This window comes from Struthio camelus, chromosome 3 (genome assembly GCF_040807025.1).
Source record: "Struthio camelus isolate bStrCam1 chromosome 3, bStrCam1.hap1, whole genome shotgun sequence".
NCBI lineage: Eukaryota > Metazoa > Chordata > Aves > Struthioniformes > Struthionidae > Struthio > Struthio camelus.
The window spans coordinates 56822590-56842583 of record NC_090944.1 but is presented as its reverse complement, the minus strand read 5'-3'; positions in this window follow the sequence as shown (position 1 = coordinate 56842583).

Here is a 19994-nt window from a genome sequence, read left to right as displayed (position 1 = left end):
AACAGGCTGTGCGTTTGCTGTACAATAATTTCATCAGGGCAGTATTTTCATACCTTGTGAGATGTCGCTTCAGATAGTGTCAAAAGCTTTAGTAAAATCTAGATATATCACAGCTAGAGGGCCAATTACCATGTCAGTGAGGTATTTTGTATTGGTTTGATATGGTTTCTTCTTGGCAAATCCATGTCTTCTGTTTCTTGTCACCTTATTAGGTGCTAGCAAACTGAATATTTAAAAATTTGTTCCATCTTTCTAGGTATAAAATTATACTGTTTGATTATTACCTTTGCACTTTTCAAACAAAAGTATTATTATTGCCCCATTCAAATTTTCTAAGACCTCGCTATGATTTTTAAGATAAATATAAAGGTTCCAAGATTTCCTTCTTACTTCCTCAGATAAGGTAATTTTGATTTTATATTCTAAAAGTATCTCTTAGACTGTAGTGCCTCTCTTTATCTACTGTTACTCTATTTGAATTGTGTTAATTATTTATTTCTCATAAATTTTCATGTATATGTGAATAATGATACTAACTAAGGCATAAAGTTGCCTTTTCTGTGCCTCCTGTAACTGCCCACAGAAGTGATGGGCTCTAATAGGTTTTCCCTTTCTTTTTTTTTTTAGTGTACATATAAGAAGTTTCTTTTTGCCATGACTGTGCATTGCTAGGTTGGATGTTACTCATTAGCCTTTTTGTTTGGCCTGCTACATGGCTTTACTGTGCATATTTTCTGTTTTTCCTTTGAAACTTTTTTTTCAATGTTTAACAATAATCCAAAGGATAAAGTCACTGTTATGATACTGTGATTACAAGGTGTTAAAGTTTCTAGTCTTTATTTTTCACTGTGTTTAGTACTTTCCTTAGCTTTAATTATATTAAACTTTAATGCAGAAAGAAAAGCAGAATAAAGCCAGGCCATTGGGGATCTTATTAATTAAGAGCTTTGCTATCAAGTATATTTGGTATAAGGGACTTGATTCTGTCCCAGGAGAGGATTGTTTGCACTCTTATTAAGTGAGAAGTAGAATGAAAAGACTAAGAAGATGAAGCAGTCAGTGAAGAGTCATAATAGGATTGTTTTGATACGAGATAGTTTGATATGATACTTTCAAGGTTAATTTTCAGTAATGATATAATAACAGACATGATGCTGATGAAATTAAGGTGATTAACCAACAGAGTAGGACTCCTTGAATTCATTATTAAATATTCATTTTCTTTACCCATTAGTGGGTAGGTGGATGAATTATGACTTATGTCATTTAACGTTTTCCTTCCTATGCCTCATACAGAAGACTGCTACATAACTTTTCAGTAATATCTTTTTCTTAGATTATTGAGAGAATCTGCCTAGAAAAAATGATTTTTAAATTCTCTTTTGCTTTTGTCTTAGATATGCAGATGTATATTAAGCCAGATCAGATTGTTTTAAGCCTAGAAACTTTTCATACTTCAGATTTTACTGAAGCGTGCACCATTATTTTGATACTTTCTGTAAGTCTGAGACTTGCTACAGCATATAAACACACTAATGTTCCTGTGTAATTCGGGATAGAAAAAAGAAAGCATTTATGTATACCTGTACTATGTCACATAAAGATTCAGGACCACAAAGTTGTGCCTTTACCTCCCCTAAAGCACTGCACCTCTTCTCTAGAGGAAGATGTTAATCTCATGTGTGCTGGATAACCTTCAGAGCTTTTCTCAGAACAGGGCCATCTCAGAACAGGACTATGCTCGTCTACCAGCTATTCACAAAACAAGATACACACTATGTGACTCATTTTTTTCATTGCATCTTTCTTCATTCGTCCTTTTGTACCATTAATATACAAAGTTTGTTCCACAGTTTGGTAACCTCTGAAATAAGCTATAAATAGCCATGTCAAAGATTAGTGTTTCAGATCAACTTTTATCCAGGATGGTATCCTTAGAATCTGATTATCTTGTTCTGCCAAGCGGAGGAGGTTAACAAGATTGTGAGTGCATAAGCAGAGAACAAAATCCTAGCAGGTTTTGCTTTATGAGTACAATTACTCCGATTTTATTAATAAGACTAGTTAACTCACATTTTGCTTTTGATGGGGGGTCAGACAATGTTCCCTCAATAACTTCAAGGGTAGGGTAAATTTACTGAAGGAACGACTAGTGTGGAACTGTTTTAGTTCTCTCTACGCTACTGCTTGCTGCAAGGTGTATGCTCCAAGATAAAAAAAAGACAGAGCTACCTGTGGATACACTCTCTAGATTTCCAGTCCAGGGTATCCCTCTAAAATCAGAGATTCCTTTTAGGCAAGGGCTGTGTCTACCCAGAGGATGGCTAACATAAATAAGTGGCTGTCTGGATCAACTTTTTCCTGACAAGCCTGTGAGAGTGAATGTTGACTAAAGAACGTTATGCTGCAGAGAGAAAAGTTGGCTTCTTAAGAAGTTACTGAAGAAAACTTTGATGAACAGCCTGGATGAGTATTGAAAATGGTGGTCCAGAATCCGGGGAGCCCCTTTAAACCAAGATAAATATGCATATAAGCAACAGCTTGCTTATATGAGCAACAGATTCACCTTTGACTCATGATTATATTTTCTACTTTTCTCAGGTAGATAGGTGATATACCACACTTAAGGTGTAATTAAATTACTACTCTATTAGAACTTCAACATGAGAAATATTTTTGAGAAATTCTGGAGAAACTCTGCAAGTAAAATGAAATAGCGAAAACAAAACTCATCCTCAGGTTAGACTTAATATGTTCTTCAGCTGCATTTAAAATGTTTTGGATTGACAAATTAAACCTTGCTAAACACAGACAGGTGGATAAATATAGTAATCAAATTTAAGTTACCATTTAGCATAAAATCAAACACACTCATAATATTGGAACTGAGGAACAGCAAAACCATAATAAGCTGAATTCCAGATTTCTAGCCCCCTTAAGCCACACAGACAACTTACTGGAAGCAAAACAAAACTCCAGTCTGTAGCATATTGACAGATCTTAGAGGCCACAGAGAAGCAAAATCGTATATTAAAATGCTAAGAGGATTATAACGATGATGATGATGATAAGCAGAAAAAGGATAATGTCTGCAATTTTGGAGCCTTTCCACTTACTCTTGCTGTATGTGTAAAAAGAAAAATAAGCAGCTGGCATACCAGATGGTTTATATTTGTGACACCCAAAGCAAAAAAAGTTTGAAGACTAAAAAGGAGTTCTGTTAGCACTACCAGCAGCTCAGAATCCAAATGATGATTCTTGCACTTTGTGTCTGGAGTAGATTAATATTGCAATTCATCAAAAAGAAAGTGAAAAAAAACTGCACTTTTTTGGCATTTTAATTACCTCATTTTAATTCTATTGTTTCTAGAAACACTTTTTTCTTCAGGGGGAGAACAAAAATGAACACATTGAGTTTATGCTAGTATCAACTGACCCTTCAAAATGAAGAAAATGTATCTTCTGTCCTGCTTAAATCCAGTGTTCACAGTTGCTAGAAACCGAAGGGAGTATTCAAAAAATCACTTCAAAAGGAACATATTGCTTTTCTTGGTTAGCAAAAGCTAGTTTCTCACTTTTAGAAATTTGGTAGTTGATGTTTGCTAGAAACCAGAAAATGTTAAGCAGCTGCTTCTCTTATTTTTTTCCAAAATCACTATTCAAGTAACTCTCTAGAAAAATAGATAATTAATAAAGGACTAAAATGACAGGTTTCTGTAAGAATAATATACTGAATCCTCTGGTAGGCAGCTCTAGCTAACAAGATTAAAACCTTCTGTGCGGTGTTGCTGTGAGCCGACTTTTTGATGGGATCATAGTTGTTATATGATTTTTCAGGGTTAAAGACCAGGAACTGAACCTTTCTTTAGAAGTCATGGAGAGAAAGAGGCTCTGAAAAAAGAGCTGTTCAGTTTTAGGTGTCTAATTTAGGATGAGAAGACTAGCAGCCTAGAAATGTCCATTTCTTTCACTTACTGGGATCCTATAGGGTACTAGCTCTAGGTTGTAGACATTTACATTTTGTCAGACTAATCCTATCTAAGGAGGGTACAAGCAACAGACAGATTCCACGGTTCTGTTTGTTCATTGATATATTCTATTCTACCACAACAACTCATAGGAGCATAGGAGAACCTGCCGTGCTCATTCAAAGCTCAGTGCTGATTATTCTGAACACTTTTTCCATGTGACTGTGATCCTGAAGAAAAGTCAGTGTGTTTATACCATATAAGAGGAAAAAATGCCGAAGTTATATTAAAATTAACATCTTATTAATCCCTTATTTGAGGGGCTAACATAGGCTACAACTAGAACAGCAAAAGAAAAAGTTAAGATGTTTTATTACGTTAACTATTTGAATAACTTAGAGTAGCAAAAAAAAAAGAAAGAAAGAAAGAGTAGGAGAGATTGAGATGGGGGGGCAAATATAGAATTAGATGATAGAAAGTTATTAAATATATATCCAATATTTAATTAGGATTAAAGTTTCAGGGTCCTAATGCCCATCTTTGAAAAAATCTTCTTAGCTTATGAAAATTAAAAAGAATATTAGCTTTTATGGCAAAGAAAAGAAGTGAGAAGGAAAGGAAAAATTTACTGAGATGCTCTCAGGCATATTAAAAATACAATACTGCAGGTTACACATAGTAATAGGAATGTGAATAAGGGGTGTTAATTTATGTCCTAATTTTGTGAAACCTCTGTAAAAATGGGAAGCTTATTACAATTTTAGTGCCATTTTTAATCCTCAGAAGATACAAAAATTAGTTCCTGATATATTTGAAAAGGATTCAGGGAAATCATTCCACATCATCCTACATATGGTAAGGATCTTTCTCCCTGTTTCAGACTCCTGAATGTGTGTTGTATTTGGTTGGGGCTTGTTTTTTTCTGTATTTGCAAAGTTTTTTTCAAAACTACCTTCTGTAATGCCTTGCCTTTTATTTTAAAAATATTCTCACATGTCTTCAGGCTGATTATTAGGTCATGCTAGCGCTCTGATTTTTTTTTTTTTTAATTTTCCTTTCTCTGTGACATTTGTTGTTACTGTGTGATGTCAATGGACAGATGGGAAGTAAAATTAAGTATCTGTGCATATATTTGCCATGTAACAGTTCTAATATTTACCCGCATAAGTTTTTGCATAATAGCTGCTGCCATATATTTTTTCCATTTTTTTCTCTTCTTCTGTTCAGAAATAATTTGGTTTTGGTCATTATATATTTTAAAGTAATATTTCTGAAGGGAAAATTGTGGGAATTCTGAATTGAAGAATTTTAAAAATTATTTCTGAAAATGGAAAGAATTATTAATTTTTCTTCTAATAGACAGTAAACTCAGTATGCAACTGCTGAAGCTTCTGTCTTAGTATTTGGGCTAGTTAGATTGACTGCTCTGTAGTTTTCCTAAGGCATGTACTGAGATTTTAACTCCTTTTGGATTTTGATTTTGTATTGGTGTGTGTCTTTCATTGGCTTAAAAAAAACCCAAACAATTTAAGAGTATGAGGAATGTCTAAATGTATTTTGATCCTTGGATGTCTGCTGAAGTAAGAAAACAGTATGATAATGTAAGATAAAATGTCTGAGCAGTGTTTGCGTTGTTTAGTACATTGTACGCTGAAAAATTAATTTTTCTTCAAATGTTCCCAAATCTAGAATCCTTACTATATACTCTAGTATATCCAATTTGAGAATCACCTTGGAAAATGCATTTTGACTTCACAGATATCTTTTGAACAGAATGGGATTTGACATATAAGTAAAACAGAGTCAGCATCGTGTAGGTGGCATCGTGTAGGTGGCAGAAAATATATATAAATATATAAAACCTATTGAACTGTATGATTTACCCTTCATGGCCGTCTGTTTTGTAAACTTTATATGCAGCGACCAGAAAAGCATAGTTGTGCACATTAGCAGGAGTGTTTTGGTGAAGACAGAACACCTTTGTGTGTAAAAATGGTAAGAAATGTTTCTAATTGATCTATGACTGATCTATTTTTGTGCTTGTTTTCTCTGCAAGATTTCTAGATTTATTCATCTTTGAGTTTCATCCACTCTAGCTTGTTACTCACTCTGGTATTTGCCTTTGCCATCTTCTTGTTAACTTCCACATTCAATCAGATCAACCGTTACCTGTCTAGGATGCTGTCAGGCTGATCCCTGACGAAGTGAATTTCCTTCACTTATTCTGTGGCAAAAGCTTTATATAGGAACAACTAAACAAATTGTGAATGACATGACATTCTTTCAGGATGTCTCAGATTCTCTGTTGTTAAATAATTAGCTGAGTAGGCCACACTGGTTAATATCTTCCAGTAAAGCTAGGATCCTAAATTAAATCCAGTGAGTTTTGTGGGTCGTAGTGGAGAATGCAGCAGCTTATGATGAGGTAAAAAGACGAATTTTGCTGTTGTTTCAAGAGGAAGTGATATAGTTTTTTCTTTTATACTTTTGGAATAGCATTAGATATTTATATTTGTTTATCTGCTTAACCAGCTAGAATCAGAGAAGCTATTCTTTAAAGCAGTAACATTCAGGAAAGAGCTAAAAAATCTTCACTATTTGTGAAATTATGCTTAAAATTTAAAGTTTATGTTGATTCCAGAACAGAAATTCAATTATCTGTATTACCTATGAGGATATTTTTTTTCTTTAGAAGTAAGAGAAAGTACACAAATTAAACCTACAGAGCTATGCAGGGAATAATCCAATAAATCTATGAAACTAGCAACGACATAATTCCCAGTAATGCATAAGCACATCATAACACATCACATTTAAAGTCTCTTATTCATAAAAGTATAAACATGCAAATCATTTATATAAAGAAACCTAGCTTTCAGCTATAATGACCAAATTTTAGCCATATTATGTTTGCTTGCTAGCTTTGGGTGAAATAACTTTGTGATGCCTGTGATTTTTAGGCAACTCATGGGATTCTTCCCTGCCAACCATTGTGTTTCCCCTACTACCAGTCCTTTCTATCTAAGTGCCAAGACGTCCCCCGGTGCCATTACTGAAACAATATAGAGATATTGTTGTCTCATTGTCTTTCCTAATGCTTTGCGCTTCCTATGAGTGCATTTCTTTTTCCTGCACTATAACCATATTTTCTGATACGTTCTGACTCCTACTGTATCCCTGTACCGTCACAGGATTCATTAACGACACACATAACTCTTCATTCTTGTCTAATACCTCCTTTCTCCGCATGTCTTGGTTCTTTCTGTTCATGCAAAGTGATTAAACCCTGCTTGCTACAGAAACAGATTTCCCTTGCTTTGAACTAAGAGAGAATCCACTACTCCATTAGGTGTGACACTTTGGGGAATCTGTATTTCTGCAGCTAATGACTGAGTCTACTAACTTGTTCTGTCCTGTAAACCATCACGTGCATTGATTTAGCTGCATGTTGTAAAGGCTTTTTCCGGTGTGCCCCACATGAAGGACAAGTGGAGGGCTATTTGACCTTGGTGACTACCATTTTCATATAATGAATGGGATGGCAAAGTAAAGCTAACATTCTCCATGTTTGTAGTAGGGGACCTAAGAGCAGAGGGAAAAAAAAAAAAAAGAAAGAAACAGAAACAACATTAAGATCAAGTACTGTCTTTTTAATGTGGAAAACTAAGGAAGCCTTGTAAAGACAGAGGAACCTTGAGATGTGTAGAGGAAGAAGGACTTGGTTTCTCTGGAGTTTATAAATTCTAAGACTAGCTGAAAAAGACATAAATGAATTTTATGTAGGTAAGAGAGAAACAAAAAATAAACCGCTTAGCCACTTTAGGACTAAAAAAAGGACTTAAAAGCACACCCAGCCAGTGCAGAGGGTCAAGCGCAGATAAACTTGACAAGTCTTCTCCTGTGGGAGATCTACCAGACTTAAGTAGCATTTATTTACTTTCTCGAAGGTGAAATCCTATGGTAAAGAAATAGGACTGTTCCAGGTCAGAAAAGATATTAGTGAAATCACAGCATCCAATTTTCCAAGGCACAGGTTATGCACTTTTCAAACAAAGCTACTCTTTCAGGTCTATTAATACACACAGAATTTCAATTCTAAAGCTAAATTTCCTTCTTCTGCATGTCTGTCAGACCCTTAATAAATTACTTAGTGTCATTTTTTTTGTTACTAAATAGCTCAAAATGACATCTTAGATGTTATATCAACTAGACAGTTTTCATATACAGGAAAATGGCCAAAAATTCTAGTCAGCATACTGTGGAATGGAGCGACTCAGAGCCAGAAGGAAAAAAAAAAAAAGAAAAAATATGATTTAGCCCACATACTGAGCTGATTTGTTACTTGAAGTTTAGAATAAATCAAGAAAGTCTTGAATCATATGCTCAACATGAGTCATATTTTTAAAATTGACCTTTTTACATTGCTCAAGCCAAGCATAGGAATCTCCCAAGCTGTGACAATGAATGACCTTAATTTTGCTGACCTTTATTTGGACCATTTTGAATCGAAATCTGGAAAGCTTGGATGACTTTGTGAACTTAGAATATTTGTTTCATTTCAATACCAGATTTTTCAAAAGTTCCTTAAAAGTTAACAGGAAAATTTATTTAAGTGCATCTTTCTGTCCTCCTCCCCCAAATGTAATTAGAATTCAGAGATACTTTTTCTACTGACCTTGAAGCACAAGAACCGTTGTGTTCCAGTCTGATTTCTCACCTTATTGTTCTTGAGAAGTCACTTGAAGATTATTTTTTAGAAGTGCTTAGGCGTCAAAAGATTCTGGTAGCACCAAAAGTGATTTTCAAAGGAGCTGTGGTAATTTAGCAACTTTAATTTCTTTTAAACCACCTTGAGATATTTATCTTAGATGCTTTTGCAATGCCACTAAGAAAGGGGTAGAGGACAGAGTATTCATTCAAAGTATGTTGTGCTATTTTAGGAACCTAAAATAAGTTCAATTTTGGAGACTAATGTAGGAGCTTTAGTCCTGTTAGAGCATACAAGATACCATCAATCCAAATAACCATCGTGGAGCTCAGCTGTAGGCAGCAGTAAACATGGCAGAAGTTCTATCTGGCAGACAGCTATAGAAATTCCTTTAAATTACTGTGCTACTGTGTTGGCCTGGGAAGTGGACTGTAACGTCTCAGTTCATCTCTCTTTGCCTAAATATATCGAAATTATAGTCTATCATCCAAACCGTCCAAATGCTACAGTATACAAATAGACATAATAAACTGTAAATCTGGGAGCTACTTTGAGGTACAAAAATTTAAAAATCCTAGTCTTCACAACCTGTCTAATTTCTTTTCTGTGTGAGGCGCAAGTGTGTCTGTTATACAGCAGCTATGTCTCAGAGTGCTGTTCATGAGTGTTCTCTGAAGTTGCTGACATTCACAAACTTCACAAAGATTTTTGTGATAAAAGTGTCTTTTGTGAACAATTTAAGGGTTTAGGTGTGCCTATGTACATGTGTTTGCATAAGTATCTCTATACAGACTACTGTACTATACTATATATAGTTTATATAAAAAAAGACAGAGATAACGCATATATATATTTGTATGCTCACACATACCCCCCCACACCAACTCTAAACAGCAGAGAAGAATTGCAAATACTAACACAAATTATCTGAAGTAGGAAGACATTATTTACCCAAACACTGAGGGAAAAAGTATTAATGAACTTCTTACAGAGTTATTTCTGATTACATTAGTAATGTCAATTTATATCCATTTCAGTGAATCAGACTAATGGCAAAAATAGCCCACAACACTCACTAGCACTAAATGCTTTCAAACACTTAATATATAGATTATAAAGGTCAGGATGTTATAATTGCATAGGACCAAGTTTGTTTTGATTAGCACTAGCAGGAGCACTACTTCCTTTAGATTTGAAAAAAATAAAAAGAGCAAGAGAAGTTGTTATACAAGCTATGTTAAGTTTAGGTCTATCTGAACTCCTTCTGTCATATCAGCTTTGCAGTAAAGCTGTGGTAAAATATGTAATTATTCAGATAGATGGTGATCTGCAAGTTATTTCACAGAAAGCACTTCACAATCTTTATTAATGCCTCATTTGTTAACCTTAGTTATAGATAAATCTTTAAATGAATTCTGTGGAGAATGGATTATTATTATGCATGTAATAATTTCATGCTTATGCTACTACAGAATATGATAGTACATAATAAAGCATACATTTTACTGGTCGGGCATAAAACTGTAAGTATCAAAGGAACACTGAAGCCTTTCATTCTAATATATATAAAGTCATCAATCCGCGTGCATTTCCAGTTGCAAAGAGAGTGAGCCATCCACGTCTACCACATTAATGCTCACTGGGTCCCTCAGGGTGTACTACTCAGCTCAGATAAGTTTACCTACTGGCTTCGGGGGACACAGGATCAAGCTTTTAGACGCACAGTTGACATTAAATCACAGTTTTGTGTCATATCGCAACCAAAGTGGGGACCTGGCTGGGCAACGTCCCAGCCTATTCCTGGCCTGTGTGTCTTGTTAGAGGGAGATGGAGGGAGAGTGGAGCGGAGAAAAGGACCCTGAGGGACACCTGATTTCACTTGATACAAAATGAAGACAGGGCCAGAGTTGCACAGCTGGATCCAGGGGTTGAGAAGCACTCCCAGACTTATCAGCTTAGATGTATCTAAAGACAGTCTAGGTTTTATAGTGAATATGAAACTCTTAGGCTCCCCGCTGCTTAATGGACTCTTCAACCTTAAGCTAAGCACTCAGATTCCCGACACAGGCCATGAAAGAAGATGGGAGCCTTAAGAAGTTATTACAGGAATTGGCATAGTGGGTGAAGAGCTGGCTAAAGCTATTTTTTTCAGGGTATACTTCCTCTACTATTTTATCTGATTGTAGTTGCATTTCCAGATCTACTTTTAACCTTGCAATCTTGGATATCTTTAACAGAGCAGGTGCAGTAGCAAGGACTAACTGGCTAATAGCTAACTAACCAAGGAGTACTCCCTCCTGCAGTACGAATTTAAGGCATTACAGAATTTAATTACTCTCTTTACTTTGGTGGTAGTATGATCAAATAGTTAGAAAATATTACTTTATACCTCTAAAAATTCTGAAAAATAACTAAGGACTTTTTTGGATCTTTTCTCTAAAAAGATGAAAAGTCAGATTTTTCTATTAACTCAGCGGAAAAAGTTCCTTTACTCTGGTGCTCTGCTTGATTAATAATATTAAACATTCTGAAGCATTCGAAAACTCCTGGATAGGTTTTCTGGATTAGGAAGGGTTAGATGATAGTGACAGTCTGTTTCTACTTCAACTGTGGCCCTAAAGCAGAGAAGTCCCAGAATGAAGCTTCAGTCTGTGTCCTGAAATGTCCATGAGTTTATCTATAAACATGGAAGGGAAGAGCTGGTCTGCATACTTAAAAAGACACATTTCCAAATTAAACTGCCTCCCCATCCCCCCAGAAGTAAAGAGATTAAGTTTAGATGTTTTTATTCTAAAAAGATATCTAAAAGCGACTTCTGGAAATACTTAAATGAAATATAATTAGAATAAATTTTTTAGTTCCCTTGAGATGTGTTAATAACTGTCATAACTAAGAACTAAAAAATTATTACAGAATTAATTTCTGATTTAATTTAAAAAATATTAACTCATGTACAATTACAGTTTTAGTAGAACCTGTAATCATAATCATACCTTTTTTGTTACTATTTCTGTGCTATTTCTCATTTCAAAAATTCATAGCATACTTTTTTCCAGTTTTTGTAATCTACTGTGTGTGTAATTTGTACACTATTCACTCCTGCCATCAGAATATTAACAACACTCAAGGATATCATTTTCTGATAGAACATATTTTGAAGTTCTGTCATGTGGTTTCTTAGGGAGATAATGCTTAAATAGATGTATTTTGCATATGAATTCTCCCAGTTATTATGACACTGATTCAGGTTCTGTGAATTTTGTGAATACATATTTTGTTAAAGAGTCTATCTGAATTCATGACTAACATGGTTTCACAGTTTTAAGAGCCCAGATCTATACTGTGCAAACAATGGTGTTGTGAGTGGCCTAGACTGTGAAATCAAATTGCTCCTGTAGTGTCTTCAGTTAAAAATCTGCTGCTAAGGGACTGTACTATTGCGCACAGGAAAAAATGGTCGTTGTGAAAAGTTTGGTCACCACAGATCCAGATAATATTATGCAAAGAAGCTCTGACAACACCTTGGCAAGTATTCTGAGGATGCAATATTTTCTAAATCAATTAAAATTGTTTAAATATACAAATCAAAAAGAAACATTTTTTCATCTAAATAGTTACCTGAGTATGCATAAAATGATTTTCTGATTCCAAACAAATGCAACCTCATTCTTTCCCATCTCAGAAAATACTAGCACTAAATATTATCAATTTTAAATGTACATGGTAAAAATTCAATAAATATGTAACATTTTTCACCCCTAAGGTGAAAAGACCTTTATAAGCATCTCATTCATTTTCCCCATTTTACACTGGAGGACAGTGAGACTCAAAGAAGATGAGTAACTCTTTCTAAGGACCTGTCTCCAAATTCAAGGAACTAACAATTCACTGCTATTTTAATGAGCTACAATGCCAGATTTTAGAATAGAACTCAAGTTCTCATGACTCACTCAAACCAACAGAACACAGCTGCCACACCGCAGTACTGACAGCAAGCACGAGAATTTAGTAGTCTTAAAAATATGAATGCTATGGTTTGACAACAGTGTTGAAACTATTCTTAGGTTTTCTGTAGTGACTCAGGATGTGATCTGTTGTGCGCATAATGCACACAAGGTGGAGGGGGGGACTTTAAATGGATTTTTGCACACATTTGTCACTAAAGCCAAGGCACCAAAATTAGACTCCAGACAATGCTCTGTAAGTATACCTATACAGTTTTCACATATTATCTTAAATGTCAAAGGATGATCAATTGTGAGTATTTTAAATCTTTTAAAATATGTAATTATTAATGTCTTTGCATTTCAAACTTCTTCTTGTACCTAAAGGCTTCGTTCTTGTGTAGAATGGTAGCAACAGATGTATTAGAAAGTCTCTCTGATGTTGTGTATTTATTTCTGCTATTTCTTCTTGCTTGCATTTGCAAGAAGAAAATACTTTCTTCTTGAGAACTTCTAGTCTAAAGAAGAGTAGAACTTACTCTAGGGAACTAGAGAGAGAAACTATGCAGTGCTAGTTGCAACATGATCCAAGTTCCTTCACGGACACTTTTCACAGACTATGTCAAAGTAGAGTTAGGTGACTATTCCAAAACAGAAGCATAAGTTACTGCTTTGTCATGCAAAACCATTAGCTGTCCCAAGGCAGCTCCTGACACCTAAACATCAGAGGGATGTCTTCCTGTGTGGTATACTCAAAGTAGAAAGTAGGGAAAAGATAAACAATAGCAAATAGATTTAGGAGCTTTTCCTATGTGTGTCTATATTTATTTGTAGTACAGCTCAGAAGCAAACATGAGAAGCAGGCTACAATTGTTGCCTGTGCTGAGGCGCAAGAAACTGTATGATAAATCCAAGAGAAGTGTTAAAAGACAGTACTTCAGAACCTAACTTTTAGGCAGTGCTTGTCTTCCAAAAGTAAAATTTAGAAACTAGGTGGGTGAGTAGGACTCCGTAGAGTCCATAAGTGGGGGTAGGATGTTAGATGTCTATGAGAAGTTGGCTACACAAAGAGTTGCAGGTTAGGACCTATCTTGTCATTTCAATCTCAAGAGATGTCTGCAACTTCCCAAGAGCAACAGACCAAAAATTCTTCCCTGTAGATTATTCTTTTCTTTGGTTGGGCATTGCCACATTATCCCTTTCTATATAATATTTCATGTTGCACCAAGAGCACAACACAATTCACTCTGCAGCTGAATGGCAAGGCAATTAATTCTTAGCAGGGAAACATGGGTTCCAATCCCCTTCCAAGATTGTTTGTGCATTTTATCAAATGTTATTTGACATAAGAGTGTCTTTACTCTTGAGGGACAGAGAGGAAAAATGTCGGAGAATAACAGAGAAAGTGCATGGCCATTTCCTTTTCAACCAAACTGCAGCCTTTTCCCAACCTAGGAGGAAGAAAAGCAGAAATGATCTGATAACAATCTTAAAAAAGACTCTATCATATACCAAAATAAAATATATTGGCAAGATCTCCATCTTTTTGCTGTTTCATGCCTCATTCTCCTAATTATCATGATCAGTGATTGGAACCTGTTAGCGAAACGAATGGTCTCACTATTTGTAATGAAGCCAGCTTCTTTGCACTTGTGAGCTTTTTGCCATTAGGCTCTCAGTATGTCCATCCAAGTCCAGTCTCTGCCTGGACTTGGTCCACAAACAAAATAGAGCTGGATTCAAATGTCACTGCAAGTACTGACTGGGGATTCTCCTTTTATCAGACCTGAGAACTGACAGTGCAGCTTTCTGGCCATGTTCTTTAAAACAAAAAATGAATGACTTCCACAGGTCTTGGATGATGAAGTCACACATATTCAGTGCTATAGACAAGAAAGATATGCTGATAGGTGAATTGTGGATGCTTCAGGAGAAAATTAAAGGTCTAGATTCTGAGGCTTGTCTCAGTTCAAGAAGCCAAAAACTGGAATCTATCCCAATGAAAGGGTAAGAGATGGCTTTGTCAACTCCGAGCTATTTTTCCTCATAGCCATAATCAGGCATACATTAAACAATAAGCATGAGAGTAATAAAGTGCTTTCCCTGAAAGAGTAATAGAACTATTTTATATGTTCTAAAAATGATGTTTTAATTCATTCCAATTTAATATATTTAATAGGCTTCTTACTTTCAAAAGATGAAATTATATTTACGTATTTTTCTGATTAAGAGGATCAGTAGATTTTGCTGCTAAAGAATTTTAAAGATTGGGCTTGTTAACTTTTTCTTTCCTCTAACTTATAGTCAATTCTCTTTTTATCTTGTGGTGACAGTAAATACAAAACATAAGTACTTTGTTCCTATCTGACAAAAAAAAACTTCAGTCTCGATGCTTGATTTATTTTTTGATTAAGTGACCATAGTGGGAGCCAACAGTCAACAGCTGCAGAACTAGATACAGAATGTGCTTTCAATTGGTTTGCTTTTTGGTCCGAAACTTTTAGAAGTCCTCTATCTTGTGACCCCTTCATGCTCTTCTGTGAAATTAGCAAATTTCATCAAAGAAGAGTTAGTTGATTTCACTTGATACAAAATGAAGACAGAGCTCAAAAGGACAGAGCTGTTTCTATCTGCTATATTAAAATACCTTCCTCATATACAGGTTTTGAGTGAGTGGAGATGCATTCTTCTGTAGAAAAAGTGTTCAGTTACAATGATTACAATGATTCCACTCCAATTATACTTTTCTTTCTTGAGTAAGAATTATAAATAGAGTTAAGTTATATGCAGTTAAATACCGATATGTTCTTTACAATGTCTTTCAAGTCATGCACTGTTGACTAATGTCACTGATAATTTTGCATCCAAACCACAGTAATACTTCAGGTAACATGCTATTGTGCATTTATTCAGACTGAGCTTGCCTTTTTCAGATGCTATCTGAGAATACAAAGAATAGCAACATATTACAAAAAAAGCTGTATCATATTAGTTCCCTGTTTTTTTTCTCATTGTGGTTTGAAATATAAATGCAAATATTCCTCTGCTATGTTTTTTCTTTTACGCATGGCAAACAACATTTTCCATTCCTTTTTATTTTTGGCAGATTAAAAAAAGAAACCTTTGTGGAGGCCAAAAAAGACTGGCAAGTATCTCTTACACATCTCAAATATGTCAGTGTAGGTTTCATGTAACATCTTACAGGATATTCCAACAGAAACAGAAGTGATCTATACAATTTGAAATAGTTTTCACCAGCTCTTTGTCTCCATACCTCTGTTAATGAGCTTTACCAAATGAAAATCTGCAATAAAATGTCAGAGGGCAGTCACATTTAAGTTTGGCAAAAAATATGAATAGTAAACTTGCTTAGAGATGGTAAATAATGTCTATGTTTTCTAATACAGTGACTGCTGCTTTATGGAGACCATTTGTGAACTTATAATGGAAGGAAATATAGAATATTAAAGGAAGGTGGATTATGGAGGCTTCTAGATATTACCTGAGATCCATGTTTCTCCTAACACAGACAAAAACCTGGGATCAGGGAGTTAGATCTGTTTTACTCAAGTATTACAGCACGACTGCTAGAATCACTCTTCATTACCCATGGTGTGTGAAATTTCAGTTATCCTGGGTTCTTAAAACGTTTTTAGTAATGTGTGCTATTCACCTGATCAGTGGAAATGTCAGATGTGAGGATTTGAGCTGAGAGGAAAGGAAAAAAGAGACTGGTTTTTTTTATAAATAATTAATATTTACTGTATGAAAGTGGAATGGATTACAACCAGAATCACAACAAATTGATTTTGTTTATTTTAATTTACTTTATCTTATTTACTTTCAAATATCATCTTTTTAAAAAAGGCAATTGAATGAGTTCCAAAACTGTTCTTTATCATCTAATATTATAGAAACACTCAGGTGAGTAATTAACCCCAAAAGTCTTCAAAATTCAGTATTTTGTGTATGTTGAGAATTCTTTGAGAAACAAACAAACTTCCTTAATAAATTTGAAAAGAGAAAGCTGACTGACCTTGCTAACTTCATGTGATGTGCTGAAGTAGTTGTTGATCTCTATTCCTTCCTACACGTTATTTGACATTGGTCTTAAATAATGTGAATGTGAGTCTATTTGAAAAATAAATGCAATGTAGTTCATATTAACATCAATAGAATACGCTACTCACATTTCTACCGTCAGTATGAAAGTTCAGATGTATGCCTCTAGCATCTGTATGCACTGAATTCATAGGGTTTTTTTTCCAAGCTGTTGTAACAGTTCCAAAACAAATGTGTTTGATTAACTCACCCTTTTCTCACCCTTTTCTAATGTTTTTTTTTTTTCCCCTTAAGAAAAAAAAACCTAAGGAAAAAAAAAAGTTAGATAGCATTGATTGGCTTTGTGCTTTGCCTTTGTTGCTTGATAAGAATTGTTAGTTCACGAAAATTTGTAGTCCAAGCCAATAGCTGCAATAAAGTCACACATTTTTTGAGTTAGATTTGCCCAAAGCTGATCATGTACTGCATGTGAAAACATTGACACTGATTGTCTGGTATGGTCGTAATTTTCAGTCTTATTCTCTTGCTCAGATTTTAAACATTGAAAATGTGTTTGCTTGTTTGGCTACATAACTGGATGTTTTCAGTGAGCATAATGCCCATAATGATAGCCCGTCACTTCAACAAGACATTGCAGCTAATTTAGAAGCTAACCATGTATCTGAATAAGGCTAGAAAACAAGAATTCTAGTCTGAAGGATGAAAAATAAACTTGAGTTTTTATTCTGCAGCGGACTAAAGAACAATGAGCACTTAAAATTAGCACTAAAAAACTGATGTGTCTTAGCACCTAAAGATATGTCAGAATTAGTGAAATAAAAGAAAAAAAATTACTGAAAATATTCCCAGCTGACTTAATGTACTATTCAAATGATTCTTCCCAGTGTTCCTTTTTTTCGGGACTCCATTTTAGCTGGCATTGTACACATCACTCAGCTTTGCATGTTTTTGCTAATACTCTTGACTACTCCTCAAATGGAGCAATTAACAATTTTTAACACTTTATTGTTTTCTTATTTCTCTCAGAAAAGTAAACATTTTTGTATAACATGCTTATTTTATTAAACATTTTAAACGTGGTACTTCTGACATCTTTTCTTTTTTTTACTCATTTTTCATATTACAACATCCTATTTTTTTCTGATAACAATGGAACATACAAAGACTGTGTATTTTGTTCACAGTTGGAACTAGAATTTTAAAAACATTCTGGAAACTTTTATTTGCCAGGAGCCATCTGAACATCTGAAGGCTAGAATAACCTTCAGCAGAATGGAAGAGAAGGATTATCCTTACTTTCTTGTCATTGCATACTATATATATTTGCATAGGCATGTAAATGACATAAATTTTCCCATTTAAATACAATATTTAAATAGAAACATAATTTTCTTTAGAGAACATAGCCTTTCCTTGCTAGGTACAGTTATTACTTTAGTAATTGTTCTTTTAGCCTAGTAATTACAGGTCAATTCAAAGACAACATGAAATAAGAGCAACATACAAGAACAGCTAATGTTGACTAAAGTACTTAAAACAAATAGTGAAAATGTTCTCAAACCTATAAAGGAAAACATAAAATAATGAACATATAAATAACAGAGGAATGATAGAAGTATGGGATATGAACATACCAACATATAGTAGAAACATATACTAACAGTAAATATACTCAACATACTGTAGAAACGCATACTAATTAAACCAATCTTAAACCATAGTGATTTAAATTAAATCATAGTGATGACATAGAACTAGATATAGTTCTGGCTTCTTATAGGTGAGCATATGTTATTTTTAAAATACCTTAAAAAAACTGGCAAAGCACTAAAGCCCCTAGCACAAATCCCTGAACCTGTGGAGGTAAACGGTAGAAGTCCATACGACTTCAGAGGAATCTGTTTTCCCAGCTTGTACAAAGCTGTATAATCCTAGCCTTGCACTTTAATTTATCTCTAGCCCACAGTGGCTATTTCTGATCTCCCAACCCTTCTACATGCTTTTGCATACCATATATCTTATCTGAGTCCTTTATAGCTGTTGCTGTATACAGCCTATATTTGGCGAACTTGGATTTTCTGAACCAACATCACCTCCATTATCAGTCTTTGCCTGTGGCTTACTCCAGGTGCATTCATGCTGCTGTTTGACAGACTAAAATTCAGGACTGCTAAGTACCCCAGATACCTTTGGGCCCAAATTAGGGAGATATTTTTAGTCAATAGTTCCTAATTTTAGGATTCTAGAACAGGACACATTTGGTTAAGTGTAGAAATGCAGCCTGAGGTTTTGAATGCTGAAGAGCATACCACCTATTTTGGAGAACTTGGACAAAATCAGGTTAGTGCTGTTATGTTTGCACTCCCTATCATGAAGCTCTTCAGACTGTCTGGATCTCAACACAGGCACGGGTCTGCCTGTTTTGGACTTCAGTCCTAGTGGCTATGTTTAATTGTAGAGTTTACACCTACTCGGTATCCAGTATGCATTTTGTTGCATGTTTGTTCATGTCAGAAGAAGATCATGTTGTGCACCCTGTCTCTACTCTAATTTGCACTGGCAGGACACTCCACATGTTCTGTCAGATCCCCCTTTCTAAGCTGGCAGGGCATAACGTTTGTGAGACACTGGTGAATGCACTTACCGGCAAAATAAATCAGTTAGCGTGAGCAGAGGCAGTGTGTCTGAGCAGACTTTATTAGTCCTAGACTGACTCTGCTGTTCTGTTTTCCAGGAATCTTTTTAAATCTTCAAAGCTAGTTTCAAAGTCATGATTTTTTGGCCACCATGTAAGCTCAGATTCAGTTAAAATTGGACTGTGGACATAGCATCATCAATAATATTGCTAGCTTGCTACTCACCTCTTTTTTACCTTATTATCCCCATAGTCCCATGTTCCAACAACTGTTCAACATACTGGTATGTATGTGCAATTATTGCTGCTATTTCAATAAAATGTTTCAAAAAATGTTTTGTTTATAAATAACAAAATAATGAAATAGAGAGTAGTTGTTTTTGCATAATATAAACACTAAGCATATTAATTGACCTGAATCAACAGCAATCTGGACAGGTATTCTGTTTTGTTTGCAGTATGATATTACACCAACTACTGTAGTATCTGTATGCCTTCCAATAGTAAGTTGAGAAAATAACAAATATTTGTCACATTCACTTCTCTTTTTTTCTAACTACAAGAATAAACAAAGATTATTTTAATAATAATTGTAATAAATTTACACCTAATGTTATGCTATGACAAAACAAATCTAAGGACAAGGGGTGCAGGAAGTGCTGAACACTAAAATCTTA